Below are 15647 nucleotides of genomic sequence, written 5' to 3'. Positions count from 1 at the left end.
GTATATTTGCAAAAAAAAAAAAAAAAAAAGAAAAAAAAAAGATAAAAGAAAAGAAAATGTAAGAAGTACCAAGAAGTACCATCTTTTCTGAAACTCTGGTGAAAAATCAAGAGGAAACTCAGTCTGATAATACTTCTGCTTTTCTGTGAGTTCTAATGTATCTTTGCAGCCAGCTGAAGGACCTAATCTGTCAGATATGTGAGTGGGCTACACCTCTTTTCTAGCCCCCCGAGACTGTTTGAGCTGTTGGCAGAGAAAACCTGCCCATCAAGGATGTACAGGGAATATCTGTGACTGACCCAAGACATAAGTCACTGCAGTGGGAGGCTGGAGGCTCTTCTGCACCTCAATTATGAGTAGAAACGGTCAAGGTTTGACAGCTCTGCTACTTGCTCAGAGTTTTGTTTTGTTTTTTTCCTTTGGGGGATTTTCACTGCCTGCACAAAATATCAGTTCCAACTGCACAGCTTATTTTGGCTGCAGTCTGATTACAACTAAGCTTGTAATAATGCTGGGTGGTAACATATTTTCTGGTCATTAGACCCAAACTTGTAATCCCAAAACACCCATTTTCAACTGTGGTCTATTGCTAGGTCTCTCATCAACCTGTTCTGACAGTCCTCTCATCACTGGGCTGTATTCAGCAAATAGCCCTACTGATTCTGAATGAAACTATTTGCAGGGGAACCTGCGGCTCAAAATCAATAGGAAGATTGTGTCCCTCCTTAGATGACAACCTGTGGTCCTTTCTAGAAGATGTTGCAAATGGCTGTCTATGTCTCATCTGTGTATATCTGAGTAGAATTTTAAGTCCTGTGTTAATTAATTGTGTCTATTATTTTATCTGACTTCAAAATGTATATTCTGTTGAGCAGTGTAAAGCACAAACATCACACTTCAGGTCTGGTGCAAAAGTTTTGAGAAGAGTGAGGTGTAGATGTATGCAAATACATATTTATATATGTCTATACTTTAGCACTTATCTTAAGTTTTTGACTTATTTTTCCTTTTAACTTCAAATCCCACTTCCCTCCTAGACAGAAAATCAATATTCAGCATTTTAACTCCAAAAATGTCTTTGCAGTCTTAGATCTGTAGAATATTCCAGGTTGGAAGGGACCTATGGAAAACAACTGGTCTAACTGTGTACTTAAAGCAAGGCCTACTTCAAAGGCAGGTCCACTTTGAAATTAGAATAGGTTGTTCTGGGCCTTGTACAGTTGAGTTTTGAGTACCTTCAAAGATGTGCTTTCCACAAGTCCCCTGGGTACCTGTTCCAGTTTGGTCACTATCACACTGGTTCTTTTTTTCTTCCCTAGTACCTAATGGAATTTCCTTTATTGCAACAAGTCTTCTCCCCTGGTTAAACTGATAGCATATGTCTGAAATTTATTTGACCCAGGGAACCTCTGTTCACTGTAAGGTCTAAACATTCACCATACCGTGCAGAGACTAAATAACAATATTTTCTATTATTTAGGATCATAGAATCATTTTCGTTGGAAGAGATCCTCAGGATCATTGAGTCCAACCATTAACCTAAGTCTGGCACTAAACCATGTCCCTAAGAACATCATCTATACACCTGTTAAACCCCTCCAGGGATGGTGACTCCACCACTGCCCTGGGCAGCCTGTTTCAATGCCTGACAGCCCTTTCCATGAAGAATTTTTTCCTAACATCCAGCCTAAACCTCCTCTGGTGCAACTTGAGGCCATTTCCTCTTGTCCTATCACTTGCTACTTGGGAGAAGAGACCAACCCCCTCCATGCTACAACCTCCTTTCAGCAATAAGGTCTCCCCTCAGCCTCCTTTTCTCCAGGCTAAACAGCCCCAGTTCCCTCAACTGCTCCTCATCAGACTTGTGCTCCAGGTCCATCACCAGCTTTGTCACCCTCAACTTCACTCTCTCTAGTATTTCAATGTCCTTATGATGAGGGGCCCAAAAATGAACACAGGATTCAAGGTGAGGCCTCGCCGGTGCTGAGCACAATCACTTTTCTAGTCCTGCTGGCCACACTATTCCTGATACAAGCCAGGATGCTGTTGGTCTTTCTGACCACCTGGGCACACTGCTGGCTCATGTTCAGCCACGGTCAATCAACAGTCCCAGATCCCTCTCTGCCATGCAGCTTTCCAGACACACTTCCCCGAGCCTGTAGCGCTGCCTGGGGTTGTTGTGACCCAAGTGCTGGACCTGGCACTTGGCCTTGTTGAACCTCAGACAACTGGCCTCAGCCCAACGATCCAGCTGGTCCAGATCCCCCTGTAGAGCTTTTCTACCCTCCAGCACATCAACATGCCCACCCAGCTTGGTGTCATCTGCAAACTTATTAAGGGTTCACTCAATCCCCTCATCCAGATCATTGATACAGAGATTGAACAGAACTGGCCTCAATACTGAGCCCTGGGGAACACCACTCGTGACCGGCCACCAACTGGATTTGGCTCTGTTTGGCTCTTTGAGCCCGGCCCTCCAGCCAGTTCTTTATCCATCACAGAGGACAACCATCCAGGCCATGAGCTGCAGCTTCTCCAGGAGAATGCTGTGGGAAATGGTGTCAAAGGCCTTACTGAAGTCAAAGTACACAACATCCACCACCTTTCCCTCTTCTACTAGGTGGGTCACCTTGTTGTAGAAGGAGATCAGGTTGGTCAAACAGGACTTGCTTTTCATAAACCCATGTTGACTGGGCCGGATCACTTAGTTTTCTTGTATATGTCATGTGATGTCACTCAGGATGATCTGCTCCATGACATTCCCTGACACAGGGGTTAGACTGACAGGTCTGTAGTTCCCCAGATCCTCGTTCCATCTCTTCTTGTAGATGGGCTTCGTATTTAGCACCTTTGATTGAAGTGGCGTGCCTTGTCCTTCTTCACCAATATAAGAGGATTTATAGAAGGCCCCTGACTAGTCTTACGTGGTGTGACAATGATTTCTTTCTTTTCCTGTTGCTGTTGATTAGGAAAATGTTTTGTCTCTTCTCTGGTAAAAGTTGAATGGAAATTCTGGGTTTGCTCAAGATCATTATGCTGCTGGAGATGGGTCATTATAGGACTAAAACGCTGTTCTACTCCTTAGGTACTCCTTACATACCCTGTAGCACTTTTTGAAGACTATGGGACCCTGAATACAAATCCAACAGAAAAATCATTGCCCTTTTCCTGTTAAAGTAACTGGAAAATTCCTGTTGGCTTAGTATGCTGTGTTTCCTCATCCAAAAGCATGTGTTTTGCTGTTAGTTGTTGCTGAAAGGCCTTTCCATTCTGTCCTGAAGAGGACTGTATTTCAGTTTTGAGAAGCGGCCTGCCTCCTGCTCCCTCACACTTGTCAGGGCCGTTCAGCTCTGGAATTTTTGCGGATTTACCAGTGACAGCACTGGGGAGGTTGTTCCTCTGCTACCCAGGTCCTTATATGTTCAATGATTTTAAGCTAACACCTGTATTTTGTGCTCAACTGGAAGCCTAATGACAACCAAAAGTGATCCTTGCCCAGCAGGCTCCTAACACAGAACTTCATAGGTACATCTTGTACAAGCTTGTTTCTAGACAGATGCAAAGTGCAGCCCTGTAAAGTGCAATTTGCAGTAAATTTCATTTTGGGGACAGGGACTACAGTATTAAAAGGCTTCTCAGATTAAACACCTCTTCCCTTTCTCAGACAGGGACACAACATCAGAACTGAAAGTAAGAGGGATAAAAGTCTTTCTGGGGATTCTTTTTCTTATATTTTTATTCTGTGAAGTACACCAGCAGATGTCACAGGCAATTCCTTTACACAGAACATAACCAATGCCAGCCCTTTCTTGTATATCCTACCTGCATACGAGTTACAGCATGACCTGCTACCTTTAAGCCTGTGTCTGGAGTTAAGTGAATATGACTTGGGTTACTCTAAGAAAAAAAGCTAAATATTTTTTGTTGTTGTTCTTTTGCCTTTTGTTTGTTTGCTTCTTTTTTTCTTTAAACAAAGAGAACTAAGCAAATCTCATGTATCTGGACTTCAGCAAGCATTTGTTGAGTACTGTATCGAAAATCATTGCCGCAGTGAAAAAGTATATTGATTAATGGAAGTTGTAACATGAGCTAGACACTTGTTAGCAGGAAGATAATGATGATGTTTCTAGGAGGGAGAATAACAAACCAGAGGGCAGACAGTGATGAAAGTCCTCAGTTTTAGGTCTAATCCAGATTTAGGTCTGATCTTCTCTGTGAATTACCACTAGATAGATTGGGATTGGAATATCCTTGAAGGAGGAAGTGGTTGGCCTCAAGAAACTGGGAATTTTTCTGACTGACTTGAGACTATTAGTTTAAAAGGCCTGTTATGATACTTATGGATCAATAATAGTACTTTGTGTACACGGTGCTGTACAGCTGGGAAAAAGGCGAAGGACAGTTTTGGACAAGGTAAAACAGGTCTCGTAGAGATAGGGAAGAATTCATGAGAGTGGACATGGCTTTGGTTACAGCTTATCTGGAAAAGTATGCTTAGACCTCCTTAGCTCAGGAAAGATGTATTCAGGCTTGAGGAGCTACTATTGCATTCAGGAGCCAGAGACAATATTTTCAAACAGGAGATTTAAAAACTGTGTTTGTTTAATCTTGCAGTGTGTAGGTGGAAAGGGGGCATACTATTTATTTCTGCAAATAGAGGAGGGAAATAGCGGAAGGGAGATAGGGGAATCACTCAAGCTAAAGGACAAAAAGTACAATAACAAATGGGTATCAACTGTTTAAGAGATACATTCAAGACATCAGAAGGTTTCAAATTGGCAGAGTTATCAAGCACTGGAACAAGTGGTGAGCTAGTAGTAATGGAGACAAATTAACAGCGATGGATAATCATGAGTGCTCTCATAGCAGAGGATTGTACTCTGTGAGCCTCTGGTATTATAGCATTTTAATAAAAAATCACTAGCTGTAGCATTCAGTAAGGGCTACCACAGTGAAACAGGATCACATCAGTTAAGAATATATAGGCAGCTTTACTACTGATGCAAATTCTGGCAGTAAAGTGAAGCAGCATCTGCTTAATGGTTCATAACATGTAAATTGAGAATATAAATGTTGCTGCATGCATTAGAAATCACACACAGAATTTTGAAAGAAAGCAAGAAATCTGGTTAGAGTACCAGGATAAACACTGTTTCTCTTCTAGAAAGTTTGATATCTTGAAGCAACGCTTAATGACTGTTTAAACAAAGTTCTTAAGCATCCTTGTGGGTACTATCTTTGTAGGTCTTTTTGTAGTTTTTTTGTTTGCTTGTTTTTTATCAAGTAGAGAAATGAAGACAAAGGAGGGTTTAACTCATCTGCTCTGAAGCATTCAAAATAAAACCTCAGTTGTAATACTTAATACCTCTTATATTGCTGAACTGTCATTTTGGTTCCATCAGCATTTAACAAAGGATCGTGGCTTGCTATTAATCATGACCAGGCAGGAAAACACAATGATAACATTTTGTACCCTGAAGGTGTGCTCTTTGTGTATTTTTATGAATCATTATATTGCATCAAAACAATACAGGAAACTTATTGAAAATGAATTACACTTTTCTAGGTTTTAAAACTTCACATTTGAATTATTCGTATTTTAATCTAGACCTGCAGGACATGGGATTTGTTTGCAGAAATCTGGATGATCCCTAGAATTAAAAATGGGCTGAGCTTTAATCCTCAACATTATCTGCCAGAAGAGTTAACACTCCGCAACAGATATCGACTGCTGTTTTCAGGGGCAATCTGCCACAGAAGTAAAGAATGGCCTGAAAAGATTTCCATAAAGTGCTAAGAGAAATTAACCCTAGGGAGTGATACTTCCAACTACTACACCACATTATACATCCCACACTGGATGGTGCTAATGGGGCAAGGAGGGAACATAAAAGCCCTGACTCTTAACTCCTAATTAGTCGTAAAGGCTGTGTGTACCAAGAACAGCAGAAATTTCCTTATGGGTTGTACCACAGGTTGAACTCAGCCTTGAGAAACCAACTTTCTTCTCCATCTTGGAAAACTCCATGAGCAAATGAGCAAAATTCCAGCGTATTTATGACCTCCGTGTTTTTCTGTAGCTCTATAAAGGAAGTCTGAACATTTTACAGTAGAGGCACTGGTTGTAAAACCAGCACCCTACAATTATAGACTGCAGCAGCTGGGTTTAACTGTCAGCATGTTGCCAGAGTCCTGTGGTTTGCAGCACAGGGTTCGCATTCCGGAGATGCCGGTGACTCACCAGCTAATTATAATATCCCTGGGACTATTTATATTTGCCCACTAAAACACGTGGTAGCAGGAGGAAATTGGAGTGTCCAGGCTGTTGAACCTGCAGAATGAGCACATTAGACCGATGTCCTTTGGGGGACAAAAGTGTTTTTGTGGTGCTTGTGTGACGGGCATTTTGCCCTCCCTTTGCACTTTGTACCTCTCATAGTCTCCTTGGGAAGCCCCTGAGAGGCAAGGGGAAAGTCTATGAATAGCTGCAGAGATTTGAAACGCATCACTGTCTTTGGACAGTAGGTGCATGGACACGGTGGTCACCAGCAAAGGCTGCACACATGTAGTAAAGGTGAAGCTGGTTATTTGTGCAGAAACCAAACACTCTCCATCCTCAGTGTTATACCTGTGTAGGCAGGACTGGATGCACATGTGACATGGATGGACATGAGACAGAAGAATGAAGCTTTGCTGTGCCACGGCACTGTCACTTTGCTTTCACATTTTTCAGTGACAAAGGCAATGGGGATAGGACCTTCTGGCAATTGTGCACATATGATGGGAAGAATGAGCATATACCATTTTAATAAAGTCCTCCTGACACTTGTAGTTAAATCAGTCTGTCTGATGTGAATAGTCTCTGATGACAAATGTGGCCAGGTTTTGGTGTACCTGTGGGTGTAATCTGATGATCATCAGGCATAAAGCAATCACTACAGTCTCTTAGAGAGCAATTCTTACCTGCTTTTATATAGGCCTGTACTTAAAATTAATGGGATTATTTTTATTTTCATGAGTAACATCTTGGTAGGGTTTTCCTATAGCCCAAATGACATTACAAGGAGAACCTAGCAGGTTATATCTTAGCAAGCTGTTTTTCCTCAAACAGCTTTTCTTACTCTAAAAATAATATTAATTGTATGAGCAAGCAGTAAGAATTGTTGCTAGTTATGTTGAACTCCTCAGTCCTGCCACTTGGCTTTCATAAACACTTATCCATTGTCATTTTTCTCAGCTATATGCATAGAGTCCTCCTGGGTGCTACCAACAAAACCTTTATTCAGAGAAATGCAGAGTCCTTCCCTCCCCACTGCTATCCCAAGTGATGAGTTTGCAGTTATGCCATTTTATGGCTTTCCAGAGGAACACAGAATACCTTAAGGGCTTGAGGAACTCAAAAGAGAACTTCAAAATAGAGGAACTAATTAAAATCAGAACCTAATACAAATAGTCCTGGTAAGTTCAGCTGGTGCAAGCCTATCTGGCATACAAGGACATCAAAGGCATAATGAACGTCTGTTTAATCTTGTAAATCACTGGAGCAGGAAAGGAACTGAAAGAGGGCCTGTGGCACTAAGCCAAATGTCCATCACTGAGAAAATGGAGAATGACTTCAACACAGAAAAGCCTTCAGTAATGAGGCAAAGAGTTCAGTGTCAAACCCAGCTTTCAGTGTTGTTCAATATGCCACTAGCAACCGTCCAAAAACAGAGGCAAATGGACAAGAGAGAATGAGTGAACTGATGTAGATAAACAGAACAATGCATCAAATAAAGCCGTGTGTGATTAACATGAGACCAGGTGTTGAAAGGTGCTGCCTCAGAGGCTACCGCTGTAGACATGTATTTATTTCCTGTTTTTACAGCAGGCTGAGGGTTAGATGGTTAGATTACAAGAGCCCTTTCCACCAGGTGGGGTGACTATAGCTGTGTATTCAATTATTTGTTTGTGGTTTTGACCTGTCTCTCTCTCTGCCTCATGCTGTCTCTTTGGACTAATTTTCTTCAGGAAAGATAAAAGGGATATAAAACCCGTAAGTGTTATCTTTCTGTGTAAGAGTACCAAGTGCTGTATAGTGCATTAATCCCTATATAGGGTTTATTATTGTTATAAAACTCAGACTATCTAAAGCAGGGGTGTCAAACTTATTTTCATATAACTACTCCTACATTTATACAGTCCTAAAGTTACACTCTACCCTTTGAAGGCAACCATCAGGCTGATGTGACCCCTGGTGAAAATGAGTACCACTTAGAAGGTAGTAGGCTTACACCTTCTTAATGCTGGTGTAAGAGCTATTCCTTGTGCTTCAACAGAGCCTCATTACTAGCATAAGCTCCCAGCTGCTCTCCTCACTGAAGTCTGGTGGATCTGGTTAGAATAAAGTCAGACCAGCATGAAGTGCTCCTTAAGTCACAACCATAACATCTATGGCAAGAAAAGGCAATGGGTTAAGAGCAGGAACGTCTTTAAAGCACTCTTGAGGCCCTTTAATCTATAGGCTTAAGAAAATTTCATAGTTCCGAAACTCACTTGCAAGCTTCTTGTAAAATATAGCAAATTAATTTTTTTAATGACTTGTACGGCCCCTTTAGTCACTACAGTACTGCATGCAGGGCTGGAGAGCAGTCAGTAAATCTCTGTGGTTTGTTCCTTCAGAGGTGCAGTCCTTAATGCTTTAGGAATAAGTCAGATAACCGTTACTGGCTGATGATGCTGAATCAAACTGTTGAGCTGAGAGTGTTGGATGTGGGATGAATTATCCATGTAAAAATAAGCTGCTTCTTTTTTCTGTCTTTGCTGGAGAGGTGAACTAAAGGGGACTAAAACAGTGCAAGAAGACAGAATCCTTACCCATTTTAAGTCTTTGGAAATCACTTCTTGCAATAACCACAGATAGCTAAAAAAAACAGTCCAGCAAAAGACTTCCTTTCAAACCCTTTTTATGATCATTCACAATGAGACAGTTCTGAACATTATCCGAGCTGCAGGACTCTGACCTTACCATGAGCAAACAAGTGACACCTGTGTGTCCTACAAGGATGTTGGGTCAATGTGAAGATCCAGTGTCTCGTGGCTTTAACTTTGACCCAGTGTCAAAGTCAGAGATAGGTCACCAACACAAGCATCTGGTCATTAAGGAAGAGGAAAAGGGCTTCTTTTTCCTCCTGCTAGCAGGCCAGAAAGTTTAGGACACTGAAGGATGGTAGCATCACTGTGCACCTCACCCCATCCTAAATGCTGCTTCTTGTTGCCAAGAGCAACCTATGGTTGGAGCAGTGTTATACTGATGTGTATGTAAGTAATTTTAATGTGGTGGAAGAGCATTGGAGAAGGAGACTTTAGTGAGCACTTAAAAATATCCGTAATTATTCTGGTGCTCTGTCAACTCTTGCCAGATTTCCTTTCCTGTGGAGGAAGGAATGCCAGGAACAGCAAAAATGCTGTAGCAGATGATGTCTGCTTTAATAATAACAACAACACATGGTGAATAAAGGACTAGGTCTCCCTTTCAGGATTTGGACATTTCTATCCCAGCTCTAGACTGAGACACATCTTGGCTGTTCGTAAACAGCTGTTTTCAGCCTAAAGCATTGTGGAAGTTAAGGATGCTAAAGGTTTAGACACAGCAGAAGAAAAATCATACCCCCATTTACACTCTGACTTCAGGTAATTAATTGCTGGTTAAACGCACCATTTAAGTTTAGAATATATGATTATTTTGGTTTTTTTTTTCCTGATATTTTAAAAGTATATATTAGCACAGAAAGTAACTAAGACAGGTATTAATAACAAAAAGAGGGCTTCTTATAGTGTCAATAGCCTTGCATATAATATAGGAGGAACTGAAAGGAATATTCAGGATGTAGTGAACATGCAGGCTCTTCCTTGTGACCACAGGGAACACAAGAAAGCTTAACTTTCAAGACTGCAGAAACATTAGGCAAGAAAATTGATAAGATCTTGTATTTGCTGAAAGACTCCCAAGTGATACTATCCTTCCTAGGAATTTATACACTCCTCTAGTCTACCGTAAAGTTTATTGCTATTGACCTCCCTCTAGTAAAAGTAACAGATGCTGTTTTATCACAGGCAATACAGATTGCTATTTTCAGAAGTGCCAGAGAACCAGTAGCTGATGACAACCTCCCTGACCTTGGCTATTGGTGATAGTCCATCAATATTTTGACAAGGCTGATAATTCAGCTGAGAGTTTAAGAAAGAACAGGGTATGGAGAATTTCCTGCAAAAGCTGCTTTGTTTTATATTAGTGCTTATGTTTGGAAGTCATCCATAATAAATATACCCTGGACACATCACTTGAGGCACTGATGTCCAGTGCCTTTTGTGATTCCTTTCTGACCTGCTTTCCACATGCCCCTCCAGGCCATCGTCTCACCAGAAAATTTTGCAATTAAAAGTAGCCCAGTGGTTCCCCTTGTGAGTGTTATCTTGGGCTTCTTGGGCATGCAAAGCAAGAGGATTTTCTCAGAAGGTTTCTTCAGTCTAAAGAAGTTAATGGCTCTGTCCTACTTTGAGAAGACTTGCCAAATCTGTGCACTCCTGTGTTTTCTGGCTATTAAAACTTGCTCTGTTTTTCTGGATTTGGGTGCTGTTTTTATATGTAATGGTGTCATTGGTTTGTTCGGTTTTGTTTTGGTTTTCCCCTGATCATAGGACACAGAATCACAGAATGGCTGGGGCTGGAAGGGACTCCTGGAGATCATCTAATCCAACACACCTGCTAAAGCAGGTTCACCAGAGCAGTTCACACAGGAATGTGTCCAGGCAGGTTTGAATGTCTCCAGAGAAGGAGACTCCACAACCCCTGTGGGCAGCCTGGTCCAGGGCTCTGGCAACCTCAAAGTAAAGAATGGAACCTTCTGTGCTTCAGTCTGTGCCCATTGCCCCTCATCCTGTAGTTGGGCACCACTGAAGGAGTCTGGTCTATCCTCTTGACACCCTTGAGATATTTATAAACATTTATGAGATCCCCTTTCAGCTCCTCCAGGCTGAACAGCCCCAGCTCTCTCAGTCTCTCCTCATAAGAAAGATGCTCCAGACCCCTCATCACCTTCGCAGCTGCTGGACTCCCTCCAGTAATCCCTTATCCTTCTTAAACTGGGGAGCCCAGAACTGGACACAGTATTCCAGACAGACAGGAAAATCTCAACATGCACACTAGCTGCCACCTTGCTGTTCATATCAGATCCTTAATAGAGCCAGGTAGAAATCCAGCCCATACTTAGGGCAACCAAGCACGGCCCCTTTAGTCTGGCCTTGAAAAGATTACCTTGAAACAATTGTCATGGAAGTACATGGACAAGTACATGGACAAGTACAAAGCTGTTTGATCATCCTTTGGCCATGCTTTAGGGTGTGGTTTGGTGCAGAACGGACATCTTTCCTGTAAAAGAGAATCTGGTTGCATTGTCCAGTCCCAAGTTTTGCCTATCTTTTCCCTGTAACTGGCAGATCTGGGTGTGTTTTCTGATTCTGGAAAAACGGGCTGCTTCCTTTAAGGCAGTTATTATTTGCAAGTAAACAGACATTCGGCTGATTTGATCAGCAGAGCAGTGCATAAGAAATTGCTTTTCAAGCCAAGTATGCTGTTAAGAATCTAAGTTTCTCTTTCAGGGCACTATTTTAATTTTAATGGACTAGAGTGTACTGTTTTTCAGCAGATGTAATCATGTTAGAGGGTTTCAGTGGCCCCATATTGTTTTAGTAGCTATAATGAAGTAGGAGGCTTATGATCAAAGAGCATTATTCATCTTATTAATCACCACATTTATGGCATTACTGATTAAATAGTTTATAAGCTAACTGGGAAACCACACCTGCCCTTGTACACAAAAAACCTCTTTTTAAATCAAAGCAACTGAGAAACAGGAAAGTCCCACCCTTTCATCCTGTCCTCAAGCATGGTGCAGCACCTGGGTAACAGCAGTTTTGTCCTTGCTCATTCAGGCAGGTATATTCCATCCGATTTCACTGTGGAGAGGAGTGGGAAGCTACGTGTAGGATCTCATTTTCACTATGGCACTGACAGAGTGTTCCCTCCTTGGTGATGAAAAAAACAATGTAGAGCTCATGTTTTTACTGTTACTCCAGACCAGAAATGCTGTACAACTAAATGCTTGGGGAAAGATCTAAGTGAGATGTTTCCACTGCAGATAGCAGCCAGACAGGGCCAGGTGAAAAATCTTGTTCAAGTTTAGAGAAATGATTACAGCATCACCTATTTTTTTAGATTAACATTGTCATTCAAGACTAAATTAAAAGCATCATGCTGTCTCACTCACAATCTCACTTCCAGTCCTAAGGTCGGCAAGGGAACATACTCAATCCAAAATACTTTCAAGCGCAGGAAGTAAAAATAATAGTAACAACAAGTGTATATATTTTCTTGTCCTTCAGCTGAAATAATCTTAGAGGTTACTTCAAAGCACAGGTTCATTTGGAAGTTTCCCTAGGTGTCTTCTTTCCAGTCCCTAGGAATCTGTGTTAACTGATTTCTCATCTCAAATTACTATATTATGTGTTTGCTTGTTTCTCCTCCTGCTTAGAAATATAATGTTATCTGTTTAAGGAAACTTACAATAAATGGTCAGGATAGCAAACTTAAGATAGGGGTGACCTTATTAATGTTTACAAATATGTAAAGGGTGAGTGTCACGAGGACGGAGCCAGACTCTTCTCGGTGACAACCAATGGTAGGACAAGGGGTAATGGGTTCAAATGGGAACACAAGAGGTTACACTTAAATTTGAGAAGAAACTTCTTCTCAGTAAGGGTAACAGAACACTGGCCCAGGCTGCCCAGGGAGATTGTGGAATCTCCTTCTCTGGAGACATTCAAACCCGCCTGGACACCTTCCTGTGTAACCTCATCTGGGTGTTCCTGCTCTGGCAGGGGGATTGCACTGGATGAGCTTTTGATGTCCTTTCCAATCCCTGACATTCTGAGATTCTGTGATTCTGTGATATTCCTGGTCTGAATTTAAAAATTTGCAACCTTTATTCATTCATGGATGCAAATGAGATGGTGTAAATAGAAATTATGTGTCACTAGTTAGTTTTTTTTTCCTCTACTTCTGCCTCAGTCAGCACACAAAATGAATAACATTCCCTATGAATATGGAATGGAATATGGAATACATCTCACCTAACTTAAGCAGTCTGAAAATGTCTGTCTGCATGTGCTTGCTTTCTGCTGAGTGGAAGGAGTTAGACACTGTGAAATAGTGATTTGGCCTGTCTGCAGACAGGCCTGAGACAGATGCAATGAGTCGCCTTCCTAGAGATCCCCATATTTCTCCACTGACCCACAAGGGAACCAAAACAACCTGTGTACATCAGATGTCTCCTTTTCAGACAGCTAAAATTAGGAGAGATGTGTCTAATCCTCAGCACAGTTCTTTCTTTCTTAGTGTATGGCCCGATACCACATTTTCTGTGAGGCTATTGAAAACTTTCAGCAACTGAAGTGTCCGTTACCTCATGGGCTTCGATTGGTAAAAGAGTATCTAACAGTGGGGGTTATCTCCCCAGCTTGAGACCCTTTCTAGGTGTGTTTAGCATGCAACTTGAGCATCCAAAGCTCTTTTTATGTCAACGGAGGAAAACATGCACTTTTGACGTCTGTTTTAGTATGAGATTAATCTTTTCCTAGAAGCACCTGTATTTGACTCTCTCTGTCTAACTGAATGAGAGTCTCTGTTATTACCCTCTCTCGAGCTGACATTTAGCCAGATGAACCCTCTGTGAAGTGCTCTGTAAACATGAATTAGTTTGCTTCATAGCTCCCTCTAAGGAAAGTGGAGGCAATATCTCAGTTTGACACAGAACAAATTAATGGTGTGATTAAAACAAAACCATTTGCTGGTTTTGAGTGTGGACTCTGACACATCTAGGTCTTAACTTACCTGTGGAGCTACGTGACATTTTCATATTCAAAGAACAACTCTCATTCATTCTTTAATGAAAAATATATCAAGAAATTTGCAATTTTGTGATCCATAGCCTGAATAAGAAAAATCCTATTATAATTTACCTGTGTGCTTCATTCAATCCTGAATGCAAATGAGATAGTCAAAGTTATGAGCATGACTTATATTAATTACTGCAAGTTCTGTTTGCAAAATAGTTTTATTAACCTTGCATATGTTTCATGGTGTTATTTAGGCTCAATAAGCTGTATATTGTTAGGAAATTTCAGAAAAAAAATAAAAAAGATTGATTAAGTATGACTCCTAACCTGTTCCATTGGAAAAGCATGCTAGTTGCACACCTTCAGAGTTCCTCATGATGTGAACATTAGCTTGAGGTGTCAGAGAAAGATGAGAGTGAGTCTGGACCTGAGCTAATGATTGGAAAACTTAGGAAGGAGTTCTTGTCACTGTATCTTGCACTGGTGTATTTTGAGCAGTGGAGTTTTATGAGCTCCATGAGATGAGCAATACTCCACTGCTTGAGAACTCCGGTGACTTGACATTACAATGTCACTTGGGCAGCATTTCAGCCTTTACCGTTCACAGCTCTGCCGCTTTGAATTGTTAACAATTTCCCTTGCCAGTCAACATGGTCTCTTCTTACAAGAAGCACTAAACAGCCTCCCTCACATTTCTGTGTTTGGCGTGGATGAAGGATATGTACTGCATGGTGAAATGAGCTGTGGGAGGGTTTAGACAGACGGGCCATACTGTTTTTTATGTGATAGCCAGAAGGGAGCTCTCATGTTCTGGTAGGGTCTATTTGCTACGATTTATAGTTGCAATCGTGGCTGATTACAGTATGTCAGAAGGCTGTATCACTAGAGGTGTTGCAGAGGTGATTATAAGGTTGAGCCATGAGGCCCTGGAGCATCTTAACTGCCTTATTTGCCCTTCTGAATGTCCAATAATGGCTGGAAATAGAGTGGACAGGAGGGAAAAGCTGTTGACAGCCAGGAAAGTTACTGTAATAGAAAAGGCCTCAGCTTGGAACCAAGCAACCATTTCTGTCTTTGCAAACAATTAAGATTATATTTCCTCAGAAAAAGCTATTTCTTTTGGAAAAACTGCATGATGGAAGCTTGATGTTTTATTTGCTCTCTGCTGTCACATCTTGATTTTCCTCAGGACTGGCCCACACAGGATTTTTTGCACGTATTTATTCCTTTAATTTTAAAGAATAATATAATTGGTGGGTGCCTTTTCCTGTTGCAGCTGTTTTCATGTCATGCAGTAGCTTTCAGCCTGTGGATAGTGAAAGGTTCACGAGGGCACTTAAGAAAACCAAGGATCTTAAGGCTTAAGTTCACCACACAAAAATGTTTATCTCTCTTATAAATGTTTTATGAGCTCACTAACTGAACAAAGTTAAAAGCACTGCCAGAGTTTAAAATCAATTCATCAAAATAAGCTACTACAATATCACTAGGTTTGTGTGCTGGAATTACACCCACAGGAGTTTATTTGTTTAATTGTGCATGTGTGAGAGGAGGAAGAGGTTAGAATAACCTAAGTGAAAGAAAAACAGAGATTTTCTGCTCGATGTCAATCTGAATATATCTTTTGCAGTGTTTTTGCTTCTAACTCTACAGTGTGTCTGGTTCTGGGAGCAGATCTTAATTTGGATGCATATCCTGTGGAGCCAGTTTGG

At 41.2% G+C, this 15647-nt stretch overlaps 1 protein-coding gene across 4 annotated transcripts in view; it reads left to right on the top strand.

The window, feature by feature from the left end:
* Positions 1-15647, top strand: part of COL22A1 (collagen type XXII alpha 1 chain) — a 229422-nt gene that overhangs the window by 68756 nt on the left and 145019 nt on the right. The gene's annotated exons all lie outside the window — the stretch shown is intronic.

Source organism: Columba livia, chromosome 2 (assembly GCF_036013475.1).
Source record: "Columba livia isolate bColLiv1 breed racing homer chromosome 2, bColLiv1.pat.W.v2, whole genome shotgun sequence".
NCBI classification, from domain to species: domain Eukaryota; kingdom Metazoa; phylum Chordata; class Aves; order Columbiformes; family Columbidae; genus Columba; species Columba livia.
This window is presented reverse-complemented; position numbering and strand designations above follow the sequence as displayed.